Source organism: Eschrichtius robustus, chromosome 14, assembly GCF_028021215.1.
Source record: "Eschrichtius robustus isolate mEscRob2 chromosome 14, mEscRob2.pri, whole genome shotgun sequence".
NCBI classification, from domain to species: domain Eukaryota; kingdom Metazoa; phylum Chordata; class Mammalia; order Artiodactyla; family Eschrichtiidae; genus Eschrichtius; species Eschrichtius robustus.
This window is the reverse complement of record NC_090837.1, coordinates 54,466,910-54,490,959: the sequence shown is the minus strand read 5'-3', so window position 1 is coordinate 54,490,959 and position 24,050 is coordinate 54,466,910.

Genomic DNA, 24,050 nt, shown 5'->3' with positions numbered 1-24,050 from the left:
GAATATTTATTCCAGGCCATCTAATAATGCCTCCATATTTCTTCATGTTATTACTCTCTCTGCTGCAGTGGGGAGGAGGCTGCTTCTACAGCAGTGCTGTTCTGCCTTCCCACCTGTTTACATTTACTATATGGCTGCCTAGGGAACCCTGCAGAAAATAATGCTGTGTGAGCCATTTAGTTGACTACATGTCAAAAAGTAATTTGAATCAAAGAGTCACTAACTTAATTGATGGTGATGGCTCCATCCAAAAACAACCAAAGAAATTGATGTTGTGCAAATTGCACATATATTGCTCTTGAATTTGTGAGCATATTCTTGTTTGCCTTGACAGGATTCAAATTATCTTCCGGACAGCTCGACACATTACTAAAGGTGTGCCTGTATGTGAATTTTAGCTGCTAAAGGGGGCAATAACAACCTTCCTGTGAAATTAATTCCCATGACTTCAATTTCATCTTGCTCTTTCTTTTACTCATTCCCTGCACATACCCCTTCTTTCCTTTACAACTGTGTTTTAGCCTCTAAGTCATTCTAGTCACCATGGAATACAGAGCTATTGTCTTTGAAGACCCCATAGAGACCTAAGGTCTTAAGAAGCAAAATAGATGCCTCAATGACAGAATTTTAAATTCTGTGGACACATTCCCTTCAATGCCACCAGACTCTATTTTGACTTGTCACTGGGTGTTTTTTGATGGGTAGAGATCCTGAAAAGTACAGAATAAGTTAATTTCCAAGTCAGCCTATATCCCAGAGAGAGCTGGTATTTAGATACTGGCCTGAGGAGGCCGACCCAGAAGCCATGCCCCTAGAGTGGCATGGGTCAGAGGACTGGGTCAGCATAAGAAACAGTCAGTTTGCGACACTGGAGTTGTCTGCATGAGGATGTACGACTCTCAAAAGTAAGTGTCATCAGTGGTGCTGTCCTAGGCATTCCCAATAGGTGCCAACTCCAGCAGATGGTAGAGCGAAGTGTAGAGAACACTGGATAAAGGGAAGAAACACAACTATCAGGCTTACCTCTGACACTAAGGAGCTGTCAGACATGAGCCACAGACCCTTATCTTCAAACAAGGTGGCAATTAGAGAAGATTAGAGGTTTTCTAGCACTAGAAACAGGAATTGTTGTAAGATCATGAGGAAGGAAGATTAAGCAGCAACCCACCTGCTTGGCTTACCCATCTGGTCATGATGATTATCCCATGGAATTCTAGATGTCCATGAATACAGTCTGAAAAATCAAAGTTGTACATTGTGTTCAAGGGGTCTGTGATGGTTAATTTTATATGTCAACTTGATTGGACTAAAGGATGCCCAGATAGCTGACAAAACATTTTCTGGGTGTGTCTGTGAAGGAAGAGATTAGCATTTGATTCAGTAGACTGAGTAAAGAGATCTGCCTTCATCAAAGTGGAGGTGCATCATCCAATCTGTCGAGAACCCAAATGGAAAAAAAGGCAGATGAAGGGTTAATTCTATCCCTTTTCTGGAGCTGGGATGACAATTTTTCCTGCCCCGAGACCTTGGAGCTCTTGGTTCTTGGGCTTTTGGACACAGACTGAATTATACCATTGGATTTCCTGGTACTCCAGATTGCAGATTGTGGAATTTCTAGACCTCCATAACCACATGAGCCAAATCCTATAATAAATCTCTCTCTCTCTCCCTCTTTCTCTCCTTAGAATGGCCCAGTTGCCTTCCTATAGTCCTATAAACTTTCCTCTCTCAGCTCACTCTTGGCCTCATCAACTTCTACTTCCCCATCCAGAAAGAGTTCTCAACTCCTTTCTACTCTTCTGTTCCCCACAACCTTGACATACTGCTTTGTTTGTTTGTGTTCCTGTTGCTGTTTTTGGTATAGACTCTGAGATGTACCCATGGTTTACTATGTAAACTTTTATTGTAATGAATTCTACCTCAAAATTCTCATCCTGGAATAAACAATTTGATCTCCATACTAATTTTCTACCACAGAATTTGCAGCATAGTCTTTAGAGTCAACCCTATTCTCAAAACGGGACAATACTATTTGTTGACCCAAATCACAAATATTGCTTATTATCCTATGAACTACAGCATAGTTTTCATAGTTGAGATTAAGGCAACTGTCTGGTGATTTTGGTTCTTCTTGGTCTTGTTCTAGGGCCACTACTTTCCCAGTGAATATCTCATCATGTGTCTGGGTTTCAAAGCTGTGGATAATGAATTAGACTTGACTTCATGCCAATTCTATGATGCCCCTGAATTATTACCTCTTCAACAATTACACTTACTTCAGTTTTGGGCCCTCCATCTGAGCCTGCGGCTTGCTTAGTACTACTGGTCACCTGTCTAGAATCCTTTTTTTTTTTTTTTTTTTTTTGATACTGTGATTGTTTATCATGTTGTTGTAGACAGCCTTTCAAACAATTCCTCCCCAAAGTGATCACTACCTCAATTCCCAGTGAGATTGCCTGTTCTTTACATGGTATCCAATGGGGAGCTGTACACAGCTCTCTGACGTCAGGGACATGATCCAGTTAGAACTGAGTCATGATAAAACCATCTTATTAAAAAGATAAGGTGACTTTATCATTTCAGCTTTTCTTTGATTCATTTGGTCATTTAAACAAGTATGTTTCAAGTTTTAATATGTGTGTGAATCATCTGGGAGCTTATTAAAATGCAGATTCCTATTCAGTGAGTCTGAGGTGGGGCCAAAGATTCTAACAAGTTCCCAAATGATGTCAGTGTTGTTGGCCCATGACCCATAAGTTCTATAAACTTCTATTTATTTCAATTTTCCTTGGCTGTGTCTCCCTTATTATTCTATTCTCAGTTTATAACAAGATCCTTTAATTATTTTTAATTGTGAAATAATCCAAAATAAATAGTGTTTTTCTTTTAAATAAAAATTGCTTAGACATGTATTTGTTAATCAAGTTTTTGTTTGTTTCTATCCAATTGTGCCTACATAGAGATTAAAACCATGTGTCCATCTCATTGCATAATACAACATACTTCATGTAATATACTAAGGAAAATACTTTGAAACTTTTTCTTTAGCAAAGGTGTTTTCTTATGTATTGAATGGCATTTAAATGTATAAAAACAAGTTCATGAAGAAAGCACCTTGTACTCTAGGTGAAAACTCACATAGATGTAAACATTTGAATCAACTCTGCACCATTTAATTTTGTACCACACACAGGCCCACCCCTGCCTGCATCAGTCAAGCAGCACTGTCTGTTCTCTGGTGTAAAGTAGATAAGTAGAACCCCCAATCAACTTCATCTCCAACAAGGTACTGGGGTGCTGCTGTTGGCTGACACCTTATTTGCCTGCTCTGACCAGAGGCGTGTGGGACCTCCTGGTCCCTGCCTCAGTACTCAGATTCTTCCTTCTTTCTGCCCCATTCGCTGAAACCACATTCTCCATCCTGCCTGCCTGCCCTCCTTCTTCAGCCCCTCAATCTGCTGTGAACCTGTTCAGAGTGGAATGTGTTAGGTTAGGGTTGGGGAGAGATGATTACAGAGCAAAGGGATTTAGGGAGAAATGACCAAATGCCCAATAAGTACCAAGCCATACACTTTGGTGACTTTACATTAAGCAGTCTCACAGCTACACAAACAAAAAGTCTCTGCCTCTGAAAAGTCGTCTTTCATTTCCAAGGAAATTTTGATGGAAAAAAATGAAACCCATTGTGCCTTTTCTCTTTCAAGTGACATCTCCCAAGCACAATCTGCTGTTTTGCTGGTTTTGCTGGCAGTGAAAAATGCCAAGTACAGATCTAGTTTGTGCACTTTTGAGGCATAAGACCTTTTGCTAGGCTGGAACAACACCACCACAAAGCAAAACTCATTTTTTCTGCCACTGTCAGCAAGCAAGTGCTGCAAAAACAGGAAAGGTTTGCATAAGAAAGCTCTCAAATGTTAATCCATTTTTATAACTATACTTGACCCTAAATTTTGTATAAGCTTCTGAAATACTGAGATAACTCTTTGCTTACTTGCTCTACCTTCTTAACAAAATGAAGGTAGCCTAAAAGCAGGGAATTAGCTGAATTCACAATGAAAGTGACACTCCTCTTCCTCTGCAGGTCACTTTCTCCAGGGCAGGAAGGTGATGGTGCAGAATGGAGGCCCAGGAGTCTGGAGGAAGGAGACCAGGTTATAATATCATGTGACTTGGGGAAGATCTTTGGGGTCTCAACCTCATCACTGGTAAAATTAACTCTAAGGTTCCTTCTAGTGTGACAATCCTTTCCTTCTAGGAATTAAATATGAAAATTTGCCTTTTAGCTGAGGCCAGAACAAAAGTACACAAATAAATACAGAAACATACATTCCTCAGAAACACCTCCCAAATTATGATCAAATCAATCCTGAGTCCTTGTTTATCACTGCTTAATAGAAATGAGGATTTTTTTTTTCTTGGACTCTTGAAAGTCTTTCTAAACTTGTACACTAATGGAAAGGGTCCACTTATAACAGAGCCTCTAATTCATAAGTGGATCTTAAAAATAATTAAGGGTTTGTAAACTACAAAATTTAAAGCCACTTCTTATTTCATCACAGCAATGTATAGAAAGAAAAAGAATCAAAAAATAGAGGTTCTCTATTACTCCCTAATATCTTAGTATTTTGTGGTTTTTAAGTAGCATTAATTCTTAACTAAAACCAATGAAGTTTCAAGATGAACATGGGCGTGTACTCATGGGAATATCAGAAGCTTTGGTGTTAGAGGTTGGGGGAAAATATCTTTTAAAATGCATCCCCTCTGAAACTCTGAAACATGCCCTCTACCTTGGTGTGATGATACAGAGAAAGACAGGCAATGTTCCCTAGGAGAGTGAATTAAACACCCTTGAGGAGTAAAGTCTGATAAAAAAGTATGAGAGAGGGGAAGAACTCAGAGTACACTTATTAAAAAATAAGAAAATAGATCCATCTGATACATTCACAAGTCTTAGAGGTTGCAAATAACCACAAGGACAAAAGAGAAAACTGTCAAAGATTTTTATTTTTCAAATTATCGTTATCAGGGTTCCATAGAGCATGCTTTTTAATATCACAGATTATATTTGGTCATAGGTGAGGAAGTTGTCAAGTCTTGAAGTGAGTCCAACTCCAATTTCATTTAACCAGGACAGGAGGCTTAGAGCAGTTGGGAGCTCTCCATGGTCCTGAGTCAGGGAGCCGTAAAGCAAATGTTTCACTTCTCACATCCTGGGGGAGCCTGCGAAGTTTGATGCCACTGAGATACAGGGAACTTCTTTAATCTGCAAATGGGCAGGTGTATGCACCTGGATTAAAACTTGTATGTTTGCTCCTGTAATATTATGTGCAGTGCCCTTTGGATAGAATGAAATAGAGACAGAGAGGGACAAAAAAAAAAAAAAAAAAAAAGATAAAGGGTGGGAATCAAAAGTGGAAAAGGAATAGAATCTAAAATTAAAATCTAAAATATCTGGAAAGGGACAGAAGATTAAGTACAGGCTTGCTCAAAATATCTCCCATACTGGGTCTTAGAGGAACCTGTTGAAATGTGAAAGAGGTAGTTTTTTTTGGTTAAATCACGGGAAGACCTATGTTAAAAACTCAGCATACACTAAACTCCTACCCTGGGGATGGGGAAGCAAAGAAAAATACATTTAGTTCCTAGAAAGATTTACACAAATTCAGTCATGTTGGCCACTCTACGTTGATAATGGAAGATGCTCCTTCAGAGGTTCTGGCCCTAATCAGTTTATGCTGATATCTGGGAAGACAAAGTTGCAAAAGCCGATTGCATCCATTTATAAACAAGTTCTGGGCTAGACTGAACATGAGAATGACTCTGGAAGGCTTTGTCTTATATTGTTAAAATTTTTATCAGAGTTGACAAGCCCCTCTTACACTGCTGAAACAAATCCATGGAACAGGCAAAACAGATCAGCTAGGAAACATGCATTCTTGAAAAATGCAACCTCTATGGCATTCCCCAAGCTCTTTGAGGTTAAACATTCACTTTTAAATCCTCCAAATACCATCACTATGGACCTTAGGAGTCACACCATACATAAGATGTCCTTTTCAGGCAGATGTGAGTCTGTGCTGAGTTGTTTATTCATTCGAGATGAGTCAAGATCACTCAGGCAATATAATGATTCTGAGGCAGGGGACAAAATAGTGGCTTTATATTTTCTTTTCGGAGACAAGCACAGGGCCAATCACTTCCTTTTAGGTCCAGCTATGCCCAGTATACTATGTTCAGTCCTGGACATAATATTTTGAAAGATAAACAGGGATTAAAGTCCCTTCAAAATTGAGTGGTAGAGACTGTGAAAGGACTTGGAACTGCATTAACCCAAGGATGGGAAGAGGTGGAAGCAAAGCAGTTAAAACCAAATATAAGCTGAATTTTACCATGAATCCTTTCTGCAACCTTCTTGGACATATTGCTGAGACTTATTTAGGTCATTCTTTCAATTTTCTATGGGATACATTTATGGAGCACTGCAAAATTTCAAGCTCTCTTCTAGCTGCTTCCTTTATAAACTTGTTATCTTGGAATTAGGAGGGGACAAACACGTGAGCTAATTACATTTACAAAATGCAAGGCAAATAACAGCTAGAAATAAAAATAATTGGGGCTTGATAGCTGCTAAGGTTTCATCTGATGGTAAACCATGAGTCTAAAATATTGATAGTTTTCCCAGACAAAGCAATCTTGATAAGAATTGGGAGAAGGGGAGTACAATGTGTGACATATACTTAAATTTAACTAGGTGGGAGTAAGGAACAAAATAATTCATAAACTCTTCTGCAAATATCATAATATATTAGTTTGGCATTGTGGTATCTGTTATGGTATTCTGGGTTTCCACAGTTCCCCATCTGTGCTGGACTATACCAGAAAGATATCAGAACATGAACCATTTCAAGCATGAAGGCAGTTGTGAGACTTCAATGTCAATTCCACATGTTCAAACTCCACACCAAATTTCTGAGCAAAGTGACTTTCAGGTTGTTTCCTTCCAGACATCTCAGCATATAATGACATGTGTTTATATGATTTAAAGATGTCTCCTCCTTCAGCAAGTACCTCTTCGAACCCATACATTCTATTATTTTCATGCACAAGGAGCATCATTTTATTCAATGATACCAGACATCCTTTTGTCCAAAAGAAAAATTTTAAATCTATAATAATATGTGTTGTAAGTAAGTAACTGTTTTATAGTTTATCAGCTGATTGATGTTGAATGTATAGAAGACTTATGATCCTAAATGAAAACTTGAAAGCCAAAGCAGTGAACTCTGATTTATTAATCAGTTAGGTCTCCAGCTGTGTAGCACATACTAGGAATTAAAGTGTAAGTTTTATGGTTTTTCTGATGATATTATTATTTGAGGCCCAGAAATGCCTATATCCTGATTTTTCAATCATCATTCCTCCAGTAGGATTTCCTGAGGTAGGAGCTGAACATCTGAGGCTCAGAAGAAAGGGAATAAGATTACTGTCCCAAGCACTGGTCTCTATGGAAGAAGGCTGGTCTGGAACTCGAGATTTAGATTTAAGGACTAAGGTAGATCTTTTCCACCTCACATTTCTTACACCCCCCAAAACTGAGGCAAAATTAATTTGAGATCAGTACACTCAAGAATACTAGCCAAGAATAATACTGTTGTTTATGCCCACTAACTGTTAATTATTCCCCAAACTTTCCCCCTCAATTCTTCTATAGTTATACAGTCCCTATTTTTGTAGTCAGGTCATGGCCACCTAAATAAAGACTATGTTTTGCAACCTTGCAGCTATATATAATCATGTACTAAGGAGATATAAGCATATTTGCCTTGTTAAACTTCTGACAACTGAAATGAAGAAACGGTTGTGCATGCCTATTGCTCCTTCTATGTTTACTGCCTTCATGCTGCTGAATGAAATGAGGATGATTCTAGGAGATCAAGTTGCCATCTTGAACCATGAGGCCACATGGTAGGGAGGTCAAACAGCAAACTGGAAGAACTTGGACCCTTGAGGATGTTGTGGAACAGAGATACTGTACCTTCCTTGAAGTGCAAACTTTTTAAATTTTATGTGAGAGAAAAAATAAACTTATATCTTGTTTAAACTCACTCTTATTTGGAATCTTTATTACTCACTTTAATTAGTGACCCTGATCCTAATTGACAAACTGACCCAAACCCCTGTGATCAGGAAAAGAAAAAAAAGTGGCCAGACCCCAAGAAGTGTTCTAAATTCAGCAGCTCAATTTTCCATTTGATATCAAAGAAGAGAGAGAGAGAGAAAGAGAGGCAGAGAAAGAATTAAGTCTCCACCTGTTAAGGCAGAAAGACTCCCTGTCAGAAGTACCTGTCACTTAATCTTATTAGAAACTCCCTCTCTTCTGGGAGAGAGCAGAACTTGGCATGGTGAGAACTTGCTTAAATGTCTTCCCCATACAGTATATCCTTACTATTTGAGTTTAGTTTAATAAGTTATTCTCCTTTTTTTTTTTTTTTTTTAAGATCCTCTCTCTGTACTGTGGTGACTGAGACCTACATCTGCTTCTGTGTCTGTAGAGAACTCTGAAAAGTGACAGATTTCTATATGTGATCTTTAATGTCAGACATATTAACTAAAGACTCTAAGGAAGAATCAATGATGTTCTTCATGACATATGCTAATAAAGTTCCTCATTGGAGCAGGGAGACTGCGACAAAGAGTCAAGTCAAGGTTACTATATCCTAGAATTCCACTTCCAATTTCCATCTATAGGTATTTGTGAAAGAAGATATTGAAGTCTTCTCTGATATAACCCCATAAGTAGACTAGGGCATCCCTCTTAGAAGGCTTTCAGGACATTTAAACTTGTAAAAGTATACATATTATTAAACCCATCCCATGGTTTCTGTTAAGTAGAACTTCATTATTGGTGTCCTGAATTTGAACGAATTCCTTTCCTTTCCTAACTCTCATCGTCTCCTTCCTTCTTTCCTTCCTTCCTTCCTTCCTTCCTTCCTTCCTTCCTTCCTTCCTTCCTTCCTTCCTTCCTTCCTTCCTACCGTTTTCTTGTCATGTCTTTCTACATTTCCCTCGATTATTTCCTGCTTTTATCTTCCTTCTTTCATCCCTCTTGTCTTTTCTTCTTTTCTCCCTTTATCCCTTCTATATCTCTTCTCTTCTCACGTTTATTTTCTTCCTCTTTTTGTTTGCTTTTTTCTTTCCTCTTGTTTTTAACACTTTTTTCTTCCTTTCTTCCTTCTTTTCTCTTCTGTTCCTCTCACCTCCCTTTCTTCCTTCTTTTTCTTTGTTTCTTCCTACCTAATATTTTTTTTCCACTCTTCCTTCCCTTTTTTTCATCCTCCTTTCTGTACTTTTGTTTCCTTTTTATTCCTTTATATCTTTTTTCTTTTTGTTCTCGTCCTTTTTTCATTCCTAACTTCTTTACTTTCTTTCCTGTTAGCCATCCTATTTCTCTTCCTTCTCACATTACTGTCTTTTCTACCATCTTTCTTTTTATCTTTCCTTTATTTCTATGAGAATTTAGTAAGCACATATTGACATTATTTAGGTAACAGAAAGCTATTTAAAACACAGTTACTACTTTAAGAAGACTCTAGCATATAAATACTTAATTCAATGCAGTAATTTCTACATTAAAATATGTGCAAAACAGTATAGGCCAAAAAATGAGGAAAAATATATTACTAGTTAGAATGGGGCTAAGTGTTATGTTAGCCTCCACATGTGTGATATTAAGTATGAGTCATGAATAGCTGTTTGTCAGATGACATATGAGATGAACCCACAAAGGCAAAGAGTTATACTAGAGCAATGGGTGTATGGAGAATTCTGAAAATTTTAGTGTGAAGGTAGTACAAAGAGTGTTGGTACAAGATAGCTGCTTTTGAAGTGGAAAAGTTTGTGAAAGTCCTGTATACTATGATGAGAAACCTAAACTTTATTATGTTAATATTTAGCAGAATGAGAGTGATATTTAACAAGTCTGTATTTTAAAATTATTCCTCTAGAAACCACGGAGAGGATTAAGTTGAGAAGAAATTGCATACAAGGCTAACATGAGATCATTACAGTAACCAACAGCAAAGATGGTCTCAGACAGGGGTCAGCAAGCTTTTTTTATGTAAAGAACCAGATAATAAATATTTTTGACTGTCTTTACTCAACTCTGCTTTTGGGGTAGCACAAAAAATAGTGATATGCAATATGTAATGAATCATCATGACTATGTTTTAACGAAACTATATGAACACCGAAATTTGAACTTTATGACATTTTCATGTGACATGAAATATTATCCTTTTAGTTTTTTTCTACCATTTAAAATATTAAAACTAGTTTTAGCTCATGGGCTGTACAAGAATGGTTGGCTGGCAGATTTGGCCCAGGAAGTGACATTTTCTCACCTCTTGGAGATCTCCACCAAATTAGTATGTATAGGGATAAAGAGGATAAGAGAGTTTAGACTGATTTTGGAAGGTAGGCTTGGCAGATTCAGTGAACATTTGAATGGGGATTATACTAAAAGCGTGTCCAAGATGATGTCAAATTCTTCATTAGGTGACTGGTAGATAGTAACAGTAAATGAGATACAAGTACAAGAGATGAATACCAATTTATGAAACATGGAGGGGAGAAGCTGAGTTTTAGCTTTGTTCATCTTGTTTTTGCAGTATTATGTAGTTATTTTACTTGATTTACCTAAAATTAATTTTACTTATTTAGAATGCACAATCTGTTGAGTTTTGACGTATGTTTACATCTATGAAACTATCATCACAATCAAGATAATAAACACATCTATCATCCCTCTTTGCAATCCTTTCCTCATACCCCTCCCCACTCTCAGCCTGCTCCCCCTTTCACAGGCAGCCACTGATATATTTTGCATCTTCTAGAACTTTATATAAATGGAATCATAAAATACATATACATTTATCTAGTTTCTTTCACTCAGCATAATTATTTTGAGATTCAGCCACGTCATTGTATGTATCAATAGTTGATTAATTTTCATTGTTGAGTAGTATTCCATTGCATGCATATGGCATAAATTGTCTATCCATTTACCTGCTGATGGACAATGAGTTGTCTCCAGTTGTGGCTATTAAGAAATATGGCTGCTATGGACATATATGTAGAAATCTTTGTGTGGACTTATGCTTTGTTTTCTCTTAGGAAAAAATTATTGTACTATTTAACATTCCTGCCAGCAGTGTATGAAAGTTCCAGTACCTCCACATAGTTGTCAATATGACAATAGTTGATATAGGCTTTGCTGTCAGTTTTTGATGTTGTTTTAATTTTATGTGATGGGTGTGTAGTGTTATCTCTTTGTGGTTTTAATTTATATTCCCCTAGCTATGACAACCTTGAGTTTTCTGTGCATCATCTGAATAGAAGTGTGTGGCAGTTAACATGGAATGTAGGACTGAAGTTCAGGGGAAAAGTTGCATCTGGATATAGAGATTTTTCTGGCTATTAATAGACAATCAATTTAATTTTGACTTTTGGAAATTTGATGAAATGGCTAAGATTCAGTTATCCAAGCTTGTTTGATATTTATGAACTTGTGATATTTATAAAATTATTGCCATCTTACAGAATATGTAATTCCTTAATACTTTTTATTAGTATTTTCTTACCTATTTCATTCCTTTATTTTCTTTCTATTTTGTGCAGGCAGAGTCTATGGCCATTTATTGAGAGAACTGACAATTTTATACTGAGACCTGGAACTTATAGCACTAAAGAGCAAGAGTCAGTGGGAAAATTTTTTTAACTTTATCACATTTATAGTCTTAGTTCAAAAAAATAATTGATGTATCCTTAGGAGAAAAACATCAAGGAGATATGTTGTACTAAACATGGTTTCTTTATATGAACAAGATTTAAAATTCTGTAACATAAAAATAGCCGAAAGCAAGTGGAACAGTTTTTCTTTGGTCTTACTATTCAAATCACTGAAATATACATATTTCTATGTAAATGGAATTCCATTCTTCCTAGAAATAATGTTTCATTTTCAGTTTTTTTATCATATTTATGTGAAAAAGTACAGAAAAATTGAATAACTACAAGTTAAAAAATTCTATATAATTAAGGGGCTCTGTTTGCAGAGAAAGTTGAAAACTACCATAAAATTTTGAGATCATTTTGTTGGTTAGATCTAGTCATTCAATGCTATATTCCAAGTACTGTGCACACATTCTTTGCTTTGTACCAGTGATTCACAACTGAACACATAGTTGCCAGGCAGAAACCCAGCAAGTGACTGATTGAGTCTAAAAAGATCTTTTAAGATGCTTAATGATTTTAATTTATGTCTGGATTTATTAAATTTTGGATTCATTATTAAAGTATAAAAATGCATGATAAAATGTAATTCCTTCCAAGATCTTAAAATATCAGGTACTAAAGAGAAGTTCCAGATCAAAATATAAACTTTTACAAATGTAGACCAGAGCCAGTTAGATGGATCATAAACTTCTCACACCTGTCAAGGTTTTAAATGTGTCTGGGTTTGGAGACTGAAGGAAATTTGTTTTTCCAAAAATATATATATATAATAATTTCAAACTTACAGAAATTTGCAAGTGGAGTATTGAGAAGTTTTTTCTTGAACTGTTTCAAAATGAGTTTCCAAACAGACGCTACTTTGGCCCTGGATATATTACTATTTATTTCCTACAAGGAAATTTGCCTATATAACCCAAATACAGTAATTATAATAAAATCAGAGAATTAACATTGGTATAATGCTTCTCATACTCAGACCTCATTCAACTTTCATCAGTTGTATTAATAATGTCTTTTATAGCAAAAATATCCAGTTCAGAATCATACATTGCATTAATTTTAATGTCCACTTAGTCTACTTGTATCTAAAATAGTTTCTTCCTCTGACTTTGACATTCATAAACTCAACACTTTTAAGACTACAAGGTAGATATTTTGCAGAATATTCTTCAGAGTATATCTTAAGTTTGTTATGATCAGATCAGGTTATCCATCATTGACTGGATATCACAGTGATGCTGTGCTTTCACTTCATCATATCAGGTATAGCACACCATTTCAATTTGCACCATTAATGATGATATTCATATTGACCCATTAATTAGAGTGTCTGCCAAGCTTCTCCTCTATAAGTATATTATTTTCCCTTTGTAAATAAAATGATTTTGAGGAGATGTTATTTCAAAAGGTGTTAATATTCTTTCTCACAGCAAACTTTCTATTGATTAATTAATTTGTTTATATTACTATAGACTCATGTTTACCTCTTTAAGAGTTAATTTCTTACTATCACTTACTTTGATACTCAGATTGTCCCAGATTGCCCATAGGTGGCTCACTGGATTTAACTTCTGTATCTTTATGACCTGCTCCCAGCCTACTTTGAGCATGTCTTTGCATTGTGACAGAAGCCTCCTTCTATACTGCCTTTACCCCAATCCTAGAATCAGGCATTTCTATAAACATTCCTGGTTCTTCTAGTAGGCGAGTAGTAGTTAGAATCCAAGATATTGGCTCTAGGTGTTCTCAACGCTACTGCATTATTGCTTTTCCCAGACATTTTCAGTGGACAGAGCTAGAGAATTTACACACACACACACATTATGTCTCTCTCTCTCTATCTATCTATCTATCTATCTATCATCGGTCTATCCATCCTCCATTAATTTGCACTGATACCTCCAAGTCTAATAACTAGAGTACATACAAGTTTTTTTTTTTCCATTTCCATAATTATAACTTCAACAATAAGAAACTTGGCTTCCATTTGTTCCATTATATTTATTTGACCAAACCAACTTCCATTCCCACAATATTCCATTTTCTGGATGTACTACAGTTTATTTATTCATTCATCTACTGAAGGAAATTTTGGTTGTTTAATTTATGTTTAATATTATGCCCTGTTTAATATTTTCAGAAAGGAGCATTTCTTAAAATTATGATTTCTTGGCATCATCAATTTCAAGTTTGTACACTTTGAGGTTTTTGATCTTAATTATGAATGTGCTATACTACTTCTTTCTTAGGGAAATTACATGGCATGATAAATAAAAGTAATGGATATGTACAGTCAGATTGACTTGTATTTCAATTCTTCTCTGTCACCTACTAGCTCTGGCACTTTGAAAACTCACTTTACCTTCTCAGCTGTGACTTTGAACCGATCTTGATCTGGGGACAACAAATTTACTGACACTTGCTACAAAATTTTGAAAGTCATCATAACACCATTCTTGATGATTCCTGGGATTAACCTTAATTCCAATTCTAATTTCATCTTTATGTCCAGGTTTTTTTCCAGTTCTCTTAAGTTAGAACTGTCTCTATCCATCCATCGATCCATTCTTCCTTCCATCCATATATCCATGCATCTTATTCTTCAAACATTGAGTAATATTGTGTGCAAGGCACTGTGCCAAGTCCTGAGATACAGAGGAGGGAGACACAGGCTAGTAAGAAAGGCAATATAAAAATCGTATGTTTAAAAGATGCTATGAGGTCACAGAATAGAAGCATTGAATCAGCCTGACAGTTGCTCTGAGAGGCTTCTTGAAAAATGAGTTGGGCAGGGTAGCAGTGGGAGGTGAGTAACAGTGTGGTAGACAGAGAAAATAGCATCAGAAAAGGCACAGAATGAGACTTGAACCTAAGTGTCAAGTAATTCACTACACCTTGTGCCTTGACATGGGTCAAGACAAACGGCCTGACACCTTGGTCCTTCTAGCATTTAGGCTCTGCCTTGCCTGATGGAGCTTCCTAATGATAGGCACGTGCTATACCCACTGTACCAGCCTACTATCCTATTTGACTCTAAATATTGAGATAAATCTGCCAGATTGTCCACTATGGTGCCCTGCTGACCTATTTTGACATGCTCACCTCCTCTAACTGACCTTGCAGATGCTGACTATAGAACATCCTATTTTAGCAAAGTCTCCTTAACCTCTGGGGCACATTTAGTTCAGATCTTGATCTTTCCCTGTCTACCCCATAATGCTGGAGTTCATTCTATGGCATGATCCAAAGTCTGACAGTAATATTTGTTAGCATATTTTATAAAACTCAAAACTTTATTAAAGATTTTAGGTTTTAAAGAAGGGTTCTTATAATGTTCATTTATTATTAGAATAATTCACATTGACTGGATAATTGTCAGTGCAAAGACTCCTGGTAAAAAAAAAGAAGGAAGGAGACTGAGAAAAATATAGTTGGAATTTAAGTAAATGCTAAGTGAAATTACAAGAAAAGTAGAGATATCTGATTAGAGGCAGGGGGAAAAAAGAAGTTAAAATGTGCACGTCTTATAGTTTTCACCCCTCTGGTCAATCTTAGATCAACTGTCTTATTTAATGTAATTATTTCCCTGTCTTTGAAAACTGGAGGCCAAATGATGCTTGGTTCATCATTAGCATATCCTTAGCACATAACACTAAACTGAATCAGATAAAGATATTTGGTGACTTTTTCTGATATTTAAGATTCATCACCATCATCTTGGTTAAATATATCATTTTGAGACAATTTTGTGATATACATTACAATTTAAAATATCTTTCTTCCTCCACTTTATTGCAGCAGTAACCATTTGCATCTTCGGTAATTCTTCCTAAACAATGTTGTTTCTAAAAATCCTTTATTACTAACACTTCTCAGATTGGGCAATCCTCAGCTTAGGCCCCCAGTATTTATTATAATAGCCACAAATAAGGCATCTTATTTTCATATTATATTAATAATTCATAAAGTATTCATCTATCAAATAATATATATCAATCCTATGTGTTTGTCAAAAAGGCTCATATCATGTCTGTTTTAAAACTGAGGAAACTGAGACTCAGAGAAGGTAAATGGTTTTCCCAATGCCTCCCAGTAAGTTCAAATCAGAACGTGATTTAGACTCTTGATCCTAGAGCATAGATATCTGAGTTCCCAACCCAGTTACCTGTAAAATTTGTCTCATACTTCTGTATTTCTATTGACAGGTTTTTTTTTTTTTAACATAGGAAACATTTTTTTTCCCTCTGAATCTTCTGCCATCCTTACTGTCTAGCATATAACTCTACATATATAGTATCCGCGACATACGTTGATCTACTGAATATATCAACAGCATAATAAAAAATTAGGTAATTCATGTAAAAGTTTAAAAATATACTAAACAAAAGAAAAAAAAAAAAATCAACGTTTATAGCCATGTCTTTTCTCCACTCTTTTCTTATATTCTGTTACAGAATACAAACAACAGCATATTTTCCTATCAGTATGGAGACCACTAAGACACTCCTACATTATTCAATCTAATCACAGTGACTTCCAAGGGGAAAATAAATACCTTAGCTGACGCTTCACTGGTTTGCATCGCATGCAAAAGCATGATGGGTTTCTTTTCTGCCAAGCTTTCCGTTGGGAGCAAAATCCCCCTGCTGACCCCTGTTGCTTATTGCAAAACTTAAGATATGATTTGGCACATGGAGACTTAGGCGTCTCTGAGCTGGTACCTCTTCTTCCATGTACCTAAAGCATAGGCAAGCACAAGAAATAAGATTCTTGACTATCAGTTGGTAACAGACGTGGCAGGTCCTGAGAGCTGACCACCTGTCAGCACATCCAAAGATGCAATCATTTCCCTGCCACCAGTGGGCCACACATTTGCAATGATGTTTTGGGAATATGTCTCACTGAATCATGAGATGTAAGAGTGTGGGATTGGAGAGTGAAAAGCAAATATTTTCTTGAGACCCTGTTAAATGAACAAAATTTTGCTGAGAGTTGAAGTTAAAAAAAAAGAAAAGTTGTGAAGCAGAGTTCCCAAGGCAGGTGCTTACAGTCTAGTTGGGGCACCATAATTCAGAATTTTAAAGATACATGGCAGTGAAAGATAAAGTGTGTGAAATGTGCCACATCAGCTGTGCAAATATAAATCCTAAAGGAGTTCTAAGGGAAAGTGATCACAAAGTGCTGGAAATTGGAAGTAGGGAAGATCTAATGGAGAAGAGCGATGAGTTAAAAATGAAATTTAAAGAAAGTTTAGGATTTTAACAAGAATGGGAAAGGGCACATTTGAGCACAAAGAAAAGACTAGTAATATTGCATTAGAAGCACTGTGTGGACAAATTGTATCGTTAATATTGTAGTTTGAGTCATAAACTATCCTAAAGAGATTGGACTATATTCTGTAGGCAATAAGGAATCATTGATGTTTATGGGAAATTAGAGGAGAAGTAAAATGTTGGGCTTTGTGAAGATCAGCTTGAGTGGATAGTTTGAAATGAGGAAGAAATCGAGTAGGGAAAATTTCTAACAAATTATCAAGACATCCAGATATGAAATAATGAAATGTTGTGCATAGCTTAGAGCACTGGAAAGGAATAGGGGAACACAGATGTCAATAAAGGAGAACTTATAGATACTGTAAGACATCATCTTCAGCTGAAAGCATTTATGATTTCATGTATGCTTGGTGTTGGCAAAATCATAAAGTGGGAGAAGCTTGTCTTCAGAGCTTTCTTCTTTTCCTTCTGGTTCATTCACTTAACAAAAGTTTATTGAGTGACCATACCATGTGCCAATCCCAGTATCAGGCACCACCCTCATTATTTTTGGCAATGCAATGGCTCTCTTGACCAAGCTTCAAAATTGTACCCATCTTTCTTTCATCAAGTTCCTTATGATCAATGCCTACTGACTCCTAGATCAAAAATTCATGCAGAGGTTTTAGTTTGATAAAAATTGCTATTCTCAGGTAAAGCCCCTTCCACTCTGGTTAAAAATATACTCCATAAGGTCCATACCAAGAAGTAATGAGGATAGAAGATTTGCTCCTTGCCATCAGCTGGCAAGGTGAAGGGAGGAAGATGTTTCTATTTACCTTCTCTGTTTATTTGTGGTCATGTGCTATAGGCATAGACTTCGGGTCACCCTGCTCTAAACTTTGCCGAATAGCTATAGTACCAAACAGAACGAACTGTTCACAGCTCCCACTGGCCCCCTGCTTCTCAAGTTCTGTGGGGCTCCTTTGTATTACTCTGTAACAATGCAGTGCCATAGCACTGCACAGACTATGTTATCACTCACTCTTCATTATTTGTGTGACTCGAAGATGAGAAGGTACAATGCATTGTCGTTCTATATTCTTTGCAAATTGTTCACGTTGATTCAAGTTTATTATGAAAATTCTAGGCAAGCAATAGCTCAGAGAAAAGAAAGTTGCTCTTAACAAAAGAAAAGCTCAGATGAATTGATAGGAGAGATACCTGATGCACACTATACCCAGAGCAGACTCAAGAGTGGCAGAGATGACTGATAAGCCAAAGTCTCATTCTTGAAGATGTCTACATGGCATCTGTGTGTTGTACTGCTTGGAGGGCAGGAACAGTCCCGCCGCCTCCAACGTGACCAGCAGCTGAAGATGCATCTGCAGATTCTGGCATGTGCCTTACAGTGTTCTCTGGTAAGCAAAGTCTGCTCCATTTCTAAGAGCAAAAACACTAAATAATCTTTTGTTTTCTGTAGGGTTTTCAAGGACTAGCAAGCCTCGAGTATATCTGCTCTAGAATTCCCAGACTGGAGGGATGGAGTTGTGAACAGGAGACCTCTGTGCAAAGAAGCTAGAGAGAGTGAGTTTAAATGACTCATCTTCCAGGATGCTTTGGGTCAAGCTAAAGCTCTGAAATGGTGTTTATGAACAACTGGGGGAAGAGAGAACTCTTGGAATATTATAGCAGGAATAAATAATTTATAAGGCATAAGCTGGAATAAAATAAAAAATATTACTTTTAAAATCCAGCTTTTGCTTCAATTCTAAGTTCTGCTAGCACATAGAATATTACTTTATAGAATTAGTAAAAGAGAGAGTAAGAGCAAAAATTAGGGAGAGAGAGAAAGAGAAAAGGAAGGCAAAGAAGTCTGTACATCAAATAATTTATTGAAAGAAATGCTGCTTTCGCATAAACACACAGGTATCTCTCCCTTCTCTGTGAAGAACTATCATGGAAACAACACTGATTTTGTACATGGACTCACATGCTCCAGCCTCAAAACAGAGGTTGTGTTTAGGAGACTAAACAACTTGGCTAAACACACCTTATTTTGTTTGCTGTGCCCTGAACATGCACATATTTTTACTTCTCAATATACCACGGTCTCCATGACACAGAAACATTGCATAGGAGATGTCTTCTGCCCCAGGAATGCCAGATAAAATACAGAAGACCTAGTCAAATTTTAATTTCAGACAAGTAATAAATGTTTTTTTATTGTATGTCCCATGAAATATTCGAATTAAATTGGACATCCTATATTTTTATTTTATTTTTTAATTTAATTTTATTTTATTTTGGAGTATAGTTGATTTACAATGTTGTGTTAGTTTCAGGTGTATAGCCAAGTGATTCAGTTATACATATACATATATCCATTCTTTTTCAAATTCTTTTCCTATATAGGTTATCACAGAATATTGAGGAGAGTTCCCTGTGCTATATAGTAGGTCATTGTTGATTATCTATTTTATATATAATAGTGTACATATGTTAATCCCAAACTCCTATGCTTTTAATTAAACATTTTATTTTGAGATAATTTTAGTTATATTGGAAAGTGTAAGAAATAAAACAGCAAGGTTCCTTGAACTCTTTACTCAGTTTCCTCCAATGATCTTATCTTTCAAAATTATAATATCACAACCAGAATATTGACAATACAGTCAAAGTATAGAATATTTCCATCACCACAAGGATCCATTATGGTGCTCTTTTATAGCCACAATTACTTTCTTCTTACTCCACCCCCTCCTTAACTCCAAGCAGCCAATCATCTGTTCTCTATTTCCATAATTTTGTAATTTCATGAATGTTATATATATTGAATCATACAGCATGTAGCTTTTTGTAACTAGATTTTTTTTCACACAGTATAATCTTCTGGAGATTCATCCAGGCTGTTCATGAATGAACAGTTCATTGTATGTGTGTATGAATAGTTCATCCCTTTCTATTGCTGAAGAGTGTTCCAAAATATGGATATATCACATTTTAATTATTCATGCTTTGCAGGACATCTGGGTTGTTTCCAGTGTGAAGCCATTACAAATAAGAATAAAACAAACATTCGTGTATGGAGTTTTGTGTGCATATAGGTCTTCATTTCTGAGATAAATGACTAAGAATGTAATTGTAATTGCTGAGTCTTATGGTAGTTGCTTGTCAGTTTTTTAAGAAACTGCCAAATTGTTTTAAAGAGTAGCTGCACCATTTTACATTCCCACCAGGTATGTACAAATGGCCCAGTGTCTCCGCTACTCTCCAGCATTTGGTGTTGTCACTTAATTTATTTATATATTTATTTGCCATTCTGATAGGTGTGTAGTGATATCTCACTGTGGTTTCAATGTGATTGAACTTTTCATGTGTTTATTTGCCATTTTCATGACCTCTTTGATAAAATATCTGTTTCTTTACCCATTTTCTGATGAGATTGTTTATTTACTTTGAATTTTGAGGGTTCTTTATATAGTCTAGACAGTAGTCCTTTGTCAGATATTTGGTTTGCACCTACTTTCTCCCACTCTACAGATTGTCTTTTTATCCTCTTAACAGGACATTTCACAGAATTAAGGATTTTAATTTTGATGAAGTCAAATTTATCAATGTTTTCTTTGATAAATCATGCTTTTAGTTTAAAATCTGAGAACTCTTTATCCAGCTCTATATACTGAAGATTATTTTTATTCCTATTTTGTTTCTAAAAGTTTTAAGTTTCTACGATTTGCGTTTAAGTCTGTGATCTATTTTCAGTTAGTTTTTGTATAAAGTATGAGACTAGATCAAGGTGTTTTTTTGTTTTTTTGTTTGTTTGTTTTTTTGCCTATGGTTGCCTAATTTCTCCAGCATTATTTGCTGGTATGACTATTTTCCTTTATTTAATTGTATATATATATGATATATACCATATATTACATATTTTTGATGTATGTCAGTTGGACATATATGTTTGTGTCTATTTCCGGGTTCTGTATTCTGTCCCATTGATCTATGTGTTTATCTCTCCACCAATACCACACAATATTGATTACTGTAGCTATGTAAGTCTTGTAGTTGGGTAGATGGATTCTTCCTACTTTTTTCTTCTTTTTCAAAACTTTTTAGCTATTCTAGTTTATCTTTCCATAGAAATTTTAGAATAATCTTTTGCATATCTACAAAAATCTGCTGTAATTTGGTAAAAATTTTGTTAAACCTATATATCAATTAAAGAAGAATTGCAATCTTTACTACATTGAGTCTTCCAATCCATAAACACAGTACGTCTTCCTGTTTGTTTAGGTCTTTGATTCATTTTTTTAACATTGTATGGTTCTCAGCATACAAGTCCTGTACACATTTTGTTAGACTGATACTTTAAAACTTCATCTTTTCAACAATTGTAAATAGCATTGAATATTTAATTTTTGTGGTTGCATGATTATTGCTAGTATATAAAAATTTAATTAATTTCAATATATTTATCTTATTGATACATCTTGTGACTTTGCTGCACCCACTTAATTTTCTAGAATTCTTTTCTTTTCTTTTTCTCATTTTTCTTTCTCTTTTTTTTTTTGTTTTCTTGGCATTTTCTACATAAATGATCGTGTTCTCTGGAAATATGGACAGTTTTTTGTCTTCTTTCTTATCTTTTATTTATATATTTGTATATTTGCCTCATTGCACTCCCTAGAACTTCCAGCATTATGTTGAGTAAGAGTGGTGACACCAAATATCCCTGTCTCATTCATGATCTTAGGGAGAAAGTATTCAGTCTTTTACTATAAGTATAATGTTAGCTACAGCCATTTTGTAGGTGTTCTTTACCAAGTTATGAACACTTCCCCTAATTCCTACTTTTCTGTGAGTTTTTGTCATAAATGGATGTTGAATTTTGTCAAATGCTTCTCATGAATCAATTGATATGATCATAAATATTTCTTCTTCAGCCTACCACTGTGGTGGATTACATTTATTTATTTTTGAACATTGAATCAGCCTTGTATCTATGGAATAAACTTTACTTCATCACACTAAAGATTTGATACATTGTTTAATTTGCTAAATTTTTGATGATTTTTGCATCAGTGTTCATGGGAGATATTAATCTGTAGTTCTCCCTTCCTCTAATGACATTAACTGCTTTTTGTGTCAGAGTAATGCTGGCCTTATAAACTGAGTTAGAAGTATTCCTTCAACTTCTATTTTCTGTAAGAGATAGTAGAATGTTCATATCATTTCATCCTTAAACATTTGGTAGAATACTCCAGTGAAACCATGTAGGTCAGGAGAGTTCTCTTTGGGGAATTGCAAAGTTATGAAGTCAATTTCATTAGTAGGACTATTCAAATGATCTATTTCATATTGAGTGAGTTGTCGTAGTTTCTGTTTTTCAAATTAAAGTTCTATTTGTTTAAGTTTCAAAATGTATGTGTATAGAATTGTTTGTAGCTATCCTTATTATTTGTTTGATGTCTGCATTATCTGCAATGATATACCAGTTCACTCATGGCATTGGTAATTTTGTCCTCTCTTTTTTATCAGTTTGACTAAAAATTTGTTACTTTTTTTAAACAACTGACTCTTTGTTTCACTGATTTTCTCTACTATTTTCCTTTATTGATTTCATTTATTTTTGCTCTTATATTTATTGTTTATCTACTTATTTTCCTTGATTTTGTTTATTCTGATCTTCTAAGTTCTTGAAGCAGGATCTTAAATTATTGGTATGATATTTTTCCTCTTTCCTAATGTATACATTTAGTGCTATACATTTTCCTTGAAAGGCTGTTTTAGCTGTATTCTACAAATTTTGATGTAGTGTTTTCATTTTCATTTATTTCAATATTATTTCATTTCCTTTTAGGATTCTTTGATCCACAAGCTATTCATTTTCCAAGTGTTCAGAGATTTTTACAGTTATCTTTACTTATTGATTTCTCTTTTGATTCCATTGTAGTCAAAGAATCACTTTTTTATTATTTTACATATATCAAGGTTTGTTTTATGAACCAAGATATAGTCTAACTTGATATATGCTCTGTGGACACTTGAAAAGAATATATATTCTGCTGTTGTTGAGTGTTCAATAAATGCCCTGTGATTGATGTTATTTTTGAGTTTTCTACGTCCTTGCTAATTTTTTGGTCCAGTTGTTCTATCAATTGTTCAGTGAGGTTTTGTTGAAGTCCCCAAGTATATTATGGATTTGTCTATTTCTTCTTTCAGTTTAATTAGTTTTTATTTTTCATATTTGGCATCACTGTTGTTTGGTGTATACAAATTTAGAATTGCTATACTTTATGGTAGATTGATCTTTTCATCATTATATGATGTTCTTCTGCCTCTAGATAATTTTCTTAGCTCTGAATTTTACTTTATCTGTTATGAAAATAGCCACTCCCACTTTTTTGATTAAACTTTTCAGGACATATATTTGTCCATCCTTTTACATTCAATCTGCCTGTATCATTATGTTACAAGTAATGTTTGTGTGGACAACATATAGTTGGATCATATTTTTTTATTGAATGAAAGATTCTTTAAATTCTATAGTACTTTATAATTTTCAAAAATTTCACACAGATGATTCCATATAATTAGCATTCCATAAGAATGCTGTTTTCATATTTTTTAATTGACTGCCAATCTTTACCTTTTATTTGAGGTATTTTTAGTCCATTTATAGTTAATATAATTTTGCTGTGATAAGACTGAAGTCTGACAGTCTATTTTTGCTGTTGTTTCCTTTGTTCTTTCTGTTTCTTGTTTCTTTGCTTTCTTTTTTTCTGCCGTTTTTGAGGGTTAAGTGAACACTTTTTGAATTCCACTTTATCTGAAGTGTTTTTAAGTGTATCTATTTACATCACTCTTTTAGTGTTTTCTATAATTATTAAATTATAAAAATACAACGAATGATAGTCTTTTGATGTTGTTATTTTCCCAGTTTGATGAAGTATAAAAATCTTACCTCCATTTTTGCTCCTTTCCCTTCACTTTTCATGTTAAAAT